This window comes from Humulus lupulus, chromosome 4, assembly GCF_963169125.1.
Source record: "Humulus lupulus chromosome 4, drHumLupu1.1, whole genome shotgun sequence".
NCBI classification, from domain to species: domain Eukaryota; kingdom Viridiplantae; phylum Streptophyta; class Magnoliopsida; order Rosales; family Cannabaceae; genus Humulus; species Humulus lupulus.
Window position 1 is genome coordinate 113,976,589 of NC_084796.1, and position 7,027 is coordinate 113,983,615.

The window sequence follows — 7,027 nt, forward strand, 5'->3', positions numbered from 1 at the left end:
AAAAAGTCGCCCGGTACTTTAACTCCAAAGTTAAAGAAAGAAAATTCAACGTCGGTGACTTGGTGTTACGACAAGTTTTCTTAAATACCCGCGTCCCTACTGCTGGAGTGCTCGGACCCAATTGGGAACGACCTTACCAAATTGAAGAAGTCCTTCTTCCAGGCACCTACAAACTTGCACGCTTAAATGGAGATCTCGTTCCCCGCTATTGGAATGGAGAACACCTGCGCAAGTATTATCAGTAAACAACCCTTTTTAAAGGACTGGCTTGTATTAAATTTCAATTTTTACAAGTTTTGCAAAGAGGGTTAGCCACGTTGTATGGCTAACTGCTCGTATATGTAAGGTTCTATTATAGAATCACTCGTAAAGACATGTTTAGTCCATTTTTAATACGAGATTATAAGGGACTGTGCGTAGCCAGTCATTCTTGCCAACCATTGTGAATTTACGTTTACAAGTATTTGTTCATTACGTGTGTTGTTTTGCTGTATTACAAGTATCATTTTTCATACGAACAGGAATGTTCGAACAGGCCATGGTCAGGGCAAGTGACCAAGGACCTAAAGCTCCTCGATCACTTGGGGGGCATATAAGGCACATCGATAGCAAAGCATACTCGCAAGGTATGTAAACACATGAACAAAATGAGTGAAAGCATGCTACAGTACTTAGAGTATTTTTCAAAATTTATGTTTGTTAAATCATGCCAAAGTACTATGCTAAGTTCGGTCATACGGACAAAGGTTATAATAAATAAAGATATTATAGCATCAAGATTCAAGCCTTTACACCGCAAGCATCGCTGCTTAGATGTAACTGTTCAAGTAAAAGGAAAAATATTTACTGCCCGTGCAGCAAAGTTTAAAATGAAAATATATTGTCTTTACATCACGACCCGTGGGTCGTGTAGCCAAAAAGAAAGAAAAAAAAATAAAGGAAAAGTTTAAGAGGCGTTTGGGGTTGGAGGGTCCTGAGCAGCATCTTGGTTGGTCGCATCCTCAACAACTTCTTCTTCTTCTACAGCAACAATACTGGGAGAGGCGGGGGTCCTTGCTCTTGCCTCCTCTTCGGCCAGTTGGGCAGTGCAGCGGGCCAACTCGGCAAGCCTGACTTCCTCCGAAAGATAGCTGAAGTCGGCACCCTGATTGTGTTTCCAGAAATTGTAGAAACATCGGAGCATCGTCCTCTTGTACCGCTCCAGATTTTTGGAGTTGTCAAGCTCCATCTGCTTCACTTTGCCTTCAAGAGTGGCAATGGCCTCATCCTTGGGCTTGAGCGTCTCTTCCAGCCTTTTGATTTCGCGAAGATGGGTTACGCTGGCATCTCGATACTGCTTCCGCGACTTTATTGCAGTTTCCTTTGCAGCTTCAGCTTCTGACAGCTTAGTCACCACATCGTTCCTCTCCCGAGCCATTGCCTCCAACTCCTTGGCGTGCCTAGCCTCTGCAGCCGAAAGCTCCTCAGCCGCCTTCACCTGATGCCTCTCAGTGGCCTTTGCCTTGGCCTGCTCGATGGAAGCCTGGATACGGGTACGAGCAGTGATAGCAGATATCAAGGCCTGTGAACAAAGGAATGAGTTAGAACCTGCCGTGAAGAATAAAAGACTAAGACTTAAGAGGTGAAGAAGTACTCACACTGGAGATTTCATTCAAGGCCCTGTTCAAAACCTGGTTGGTCCCCATGCTTTCAGCCTCGACCATTGTGTCTCTGACACGATCACCTTTACTGATGCGTTCAAGGAGATCCTTGGCTGATCGAAGGGCACGGTTCATGAGTTTGGCCCCGAGAGCTTCTTCACGGGTAGTTTCCTCTCTGGCAAGCGCAGCCGGAGGATTTGGCGGGGCTAGAGGGGTCTGCTTCTCAGTGGGAGCTGGTGGATGGGCAGAAGTTTGCCCAGTTGGCGCGTCCTTGGGAAGGTCTTCTGTTCGAACCTTCTTGGCTGGAGGACCTCGGTTGGGTTCACCAGTTCTTCTTTTGGACCTCCGGTGGAGTTGAGGAACTTCCTCCTCCTCCTCAGCCTGATACATGTCAAAAATGTTGGGAGTGGCCATGTCTGCATGCAAGTAAACACAGGAAAATGATAAGACAAGAGGCAGGTGAAAAGTTATTATACAACAGAAAAGAGGTAACAAAGTGAATACCCGAGCTACAACTACTGGTCGCTACACTATTGACTATATTAGTCATATACTCATTATCTGGCAAGAAGAAGTCTGGCCCTAATTTTGGATTATATGTAAAGTTGCCTTCCCCGTCGAACAAATGACAGGGAATTGGCAAACCATTTAAAAGTAAAATAGTGTTACCGTTCTCATCAGAGGACTCTCCCAAGTCCACAGCTGGCTCTTTGGCCTTTTGTTTCCCCTTGCCTTGGGGAGCAGAAGGCCTTTCTGCGGAAGGATTGCTCGTGGGCTCCCTAATAGTAATCCCCGTTGGCCTCCTCCTCCAAGGAGACACAGGAGGTTGCTGCTCGGGAACCCCCTCGGCAGTGGCTTCGTCCACCATGGACCCTCTAGTTTCATGGCGAGGATCCAGGAGGCCAGACAGCCTCAAGTTTTATTTAGTTACCAGGGTCTTGATGCTTTTTGCTGCGTTATAAATCCTGGCCAAAGTGTTGGACCTCAACACCATGTCTGGTGTTGGGGTCGGGCGTAACCAGGGGCCTGAAAACAGATTACAGTTTAAGAAAAATGGAAGGGAACACATCGACGAAAAGTATCGACCTGTTGGAGACAAGCACTTACCTCCTCGGGTGAAGGCCAGGTTGTTGCTGGTTATGTCCGGGGTAAGGAAGTACTCCTTATTATACTGCCCCACATTTGAGATATGCGTAGTGTCGCTCAGGAATGTTCGATTGGTTTCTTGGTGACAAAAATGGAAGAAACCCGTTCCGTGTTGTTGCGGGTTAGACTTGAGGTCAAAGAGATAGTTGACCTCGTGGGGTGAAGGTTCTGGCCATTTCTTAAGTCTATACAGGATATAGAGTGCGGCCAGCATTCTATATCCGTTTGGAGTTATTTGGAAGGGGGCGACACCGAAATAATTGGCCACCCCCACAAAAAAGGGATGAAGAGGGAGATAAGCTCCCGCCTCAAAATGATACCGAGACCAGGCGCTGTTTACACCTCCGGGGAGGTTAGCCCTCTGGTCTGCGGCAGGACGTATAATGGAAACCCCTGTGAGAGGGAATCTCCTGAAGCAGTTAGCAATCATCCGAAGAGTCACTGAACTGGCCGGGGAAGTATACCACTCGACATCAGGCAAGTTCTGATGGCGAGGGCTGGCCCTGATTTGGATGTTAGGGTCAGGAGCAAGATTTTCTCGACCACTGGTCGAGGGAGCCCTTGCCTGCGAATCAGGCCGAGCAGGAGAATTTGGGTTGTTTTCAAACTCGGGTCTTTTCTTGCCTGAAGATTTGGAACGGGCCATTGGAAGAGAAGAATGGGGTCTGGAAGAGGATCGCGAAAAAGGGATCTCGTGGACACGGTCAGCTGGTTGTTCTTCTCCCTCGAGCAGCTGGGCGAGAAGGTCGTCGTCAATAGGCCTTTCACCTCCCCACAAATCTGGCATTAAAGTCTGCATACAGAAGAATGGGGAGGTGAGAATAGAAAACTTTTAAAAGCTTTTTAGAATAACGCTGGTCGAGTATAAAAGTTAAGCTTTTATACAACAGCATTCTAACAAAAAGCTAAATTTTTCTACACGAATAGTTTGAAAAACGGATCAAAGGGTGAAAGTAAAAAGTTTTCTGAAAAAGCTTTTTCAACTCCCCTTGGGACGGGAAAAACTTATTTTTTCAACTAGCTTAAAGATCGAATTTTTACTTCGATTTTACGTCCTAAAAAGCATGATCCTGGATTTTAAACTAACTTGTAACTCTATTGTGCCTACAAAATATTCTGTCTACAAGCGTCTCAAACCAGAAACAGATAAAACTCAAACAGTACACATTCAGAAGCATGCACCACGAAAAATTAGAAGCTTGGGAACTCGAAAACTTACCAAGAAAAGTGATCGTAAAGATGGAAGAAGGGTCTTCGAAGATCAAGGGGCTCTCGGACGGGGTCCTGAAAGTACAGGGGGAACGGTCTTCAGGAACGTTAAGAGCTCTGGATTTTAGGTTTTCTTGTGAAGACGATGGCGTGTGTGAAAAGAAAATAAAGATTTCGAATGTCTTATATAAGTTTATCTGTGGCATTAAAAAGATGTAATCATCAGTTTCCCTTTTTTCAAAATATGGGGAAGCAGGATGGCCGTCAAAATCTTTTCTGGGGAACCGAAAGGACATGATTAGACAGAAGTGAGTTACTTTTTTCAAGAACACACGAAGGGTTCTGACACGTCAGGCGGGGTTACTGAAGAGTCGTTCGTTCAAAAGTTTATTTACTGCTCCTAGTAAAAAAACTTGGGGGGCAAATGTTATCCAAAAAATTAGCATTGGTGACGTGGCAAGTGATCCCTGGACACGTGGCTGACACCTGGAAACGTTCTACTAGAGTATCAACCAGAAGACACATTAGAAGCAGTGCGAACCTGCCTTACCTGCGACCAGCCTGGTCGATGGTTTCGCATACAAGGCAACATTAATGGGAAGATCTTTGTGAATCCTGAATTTATCTCACACAATCTCCTGAGTATCCGGTTACTCAGGAGAGAATATCTGTAACAATCTTTTGTAATCCCCCTTGAGCCTATAAATAGCAAGAGATAGCTCAAGGGAGGGGACTTTTTGCTTTTGAATCATTCGAGACTATAGTAATTCTCCTAGTAAGATTGTATTGTTCTTCAGAGATTAGTGAAACTCATTGAACCCAAGTTCTTTGATCACTCATCTGATTTTTATATCAATATCAACCTAAGTGGACGTAGGTCATTACCAGATCCTGGGGCCGAACCACTATAAAATATTGTGTCTTATTTACTTTTGTCATTACGTTCTTCTCATTACTTTCATTAATATCAAGCATATTCTGACTCCGTGTCAGTTGGCCAAATCGTGGGTCAACAAGTAGTATTATTGTTTGAATAGAATTGAAGGTTGATGAAATTAGAATGCTCTAATCCTTCGCTTATATTAAATTTCGTTAATTAAATTTTGCTTTTCTAGTAGATTGTTCATTGTTAATTGTCATTAAATTTTCATTAGTCAAATAGAAATAAAATTTTGCTATTGGTAATTATTGGATCAATTCCCTGACGGAACGATACTGTATTTCCACTACTATTACTTGTTTATTCGATTGCGTATACTTGCGCAGTAAAAATATCACGACAAGTTTTTGGCGCCGTTGCCGGGGAATTTATATTCTATTAATATCAAAATAGTTAATTTTTATTCTAATTTGGCTGTTTTTATTATTTGAACTAATCCAAGTTATCGCATTTTGTTATAATAGGTGAATCTTTTGTATGCGACGTGAAGGATCCACAAATCTATTGCCTGTTAATCTTGAAATTGAAAGATCCTGCAGACAAAACAGAAGGAATAAGAGGTTGGAAGCATCAATGACTGCCAACCAAAGAGACGGGGTTAACAATAATGATGGTCAAAATCACATCGCTCAGGACTAAAATGTGCGAGCATTAAGAGATTATGTGCTCCCTGCTGTCATAGGAGTGCACTCGTGCATTAGGCCGCCGACTGTTACTGCCAATAACTTTGAAATTAAGTCGGCGATGATACAAATGGTCCAGACTTCTGTCCAGTTTGGTGGTCTCCTCAATGAGGATCCTAACTTGCACATAGTGAACTTCCTTGAGCTATGTGCAACGTCTAAGTTTAATGGGGTGAGCGATGATGCAATAAGGTTGAGATTGTTCCCTTTTTCACTAAGGGATAGGGCAAAAAGTTGGCTTATTTCTCTACAGGCCAACTCAATCAATACATGGGAGGAACTAGCTCAGAAGTTTCTCTCAAGGTTCTTTCCTCTTGCAAAAGCTGCTAAGTTGAGGGGAGAAATCAATAACTTCTATCAGAATGAGGGAGAGTCATTGTACGATGCTTGGGAAAGATTCAAAGGCCTGCTCAGGAAATGCCCTCATCACGGTATAGAGAAGTGGATGTTAGTCCATAATTTTTATAATGGGCTTTGCGGTACTACTCGCACTATAAAAGATGCAGCAACAGGTGGTGCTTTCATGAGTAAAGGGGTTGATGAGGCATATGAATTGTTAGAGGAGATGGCTATGAACAATTATCAGTGGCCTGTCGAACGAGATACCTCATAGAGAAAAGTAGCTGGGGTACATGAATTAGATGCTATCACTGCTTTAACTGCTCAGGTTGCTTCATTGACAAAGCAATTGCAACAAAACAAGATCTCAGCTCAAGCCCAGGCTATACAGATGCAATCAGGGTGTGAATTATGTGGAGGGCCTCATTTGTATGAACAGTGTACAATGACCAACATGTATGGTAATATGCCAGTTAATCAGGCTTAGGTACAGGTAGTTGGTAATTTTCAGAGGCCTTATCAAAACCCGTTCTCCAATACTTACAATCCTGGGTGGAGAAATCACCCAAATTTCTCATGGAGAAACAATCAGGGCCAACAGTCACAGTTTTAAGGGCCATACCAGCAACACATGTCACAACAGCCTATGCATCAAGCCTCATCGTCACACCAGCCTAGACCGCAAGATCAACCCGAAAAGCCTAATGACTTGCAAGAAGCCTTGTTGACTCTCACTAATACTTAGACTCAATTCATGACTGAGACCAGATCCTCTATTCGAAACCTTGAGACACAAGTGGGTCAGTTGGCCAACATGCTTAATAACAGATCGCAAGGGAATTTGCCTAGTAATACCGTGGTATATCCTAAATAGAACTGTCAAGCAATTTTGTTGAGGAATGGTAAGCAAGTGGAGCAGCCTAGTGTACAAAAGTCAGTGGTTCAGAATGAAGAGTTGGGTGAGAAATTAGATAAAAATGCGAAAGGGGTTACTGAAGACCACCAGGGTTCAAACAAGTGTCCTCCCTTTGTTGATGACCAACCAGTTCGAGTTCCATATCCTCAGAGGC

At 43.6% G+C, this 7,027-nt stretch overlaps 1 non-coding gene across 1 annotated transcript; it reads right to left on the reverse strand.

Moving 5' to 3' along the window:
* Nucleotides 1-5,946: 5,946 nt before the first annotated feature.
* LOC133833277 (small nucleolar RNA R71) lies at nt 5,947-6,053 on the reverse strand. Its single transcript, XR_009892669.1, has one exon. It is a non-coding gene; the product is annotated as a small nucleolar RNA R71 (small nucleolar RNA).
* Between the last annotated feature and the right edge of the window lie 974 nt (nt 6,054-7,027).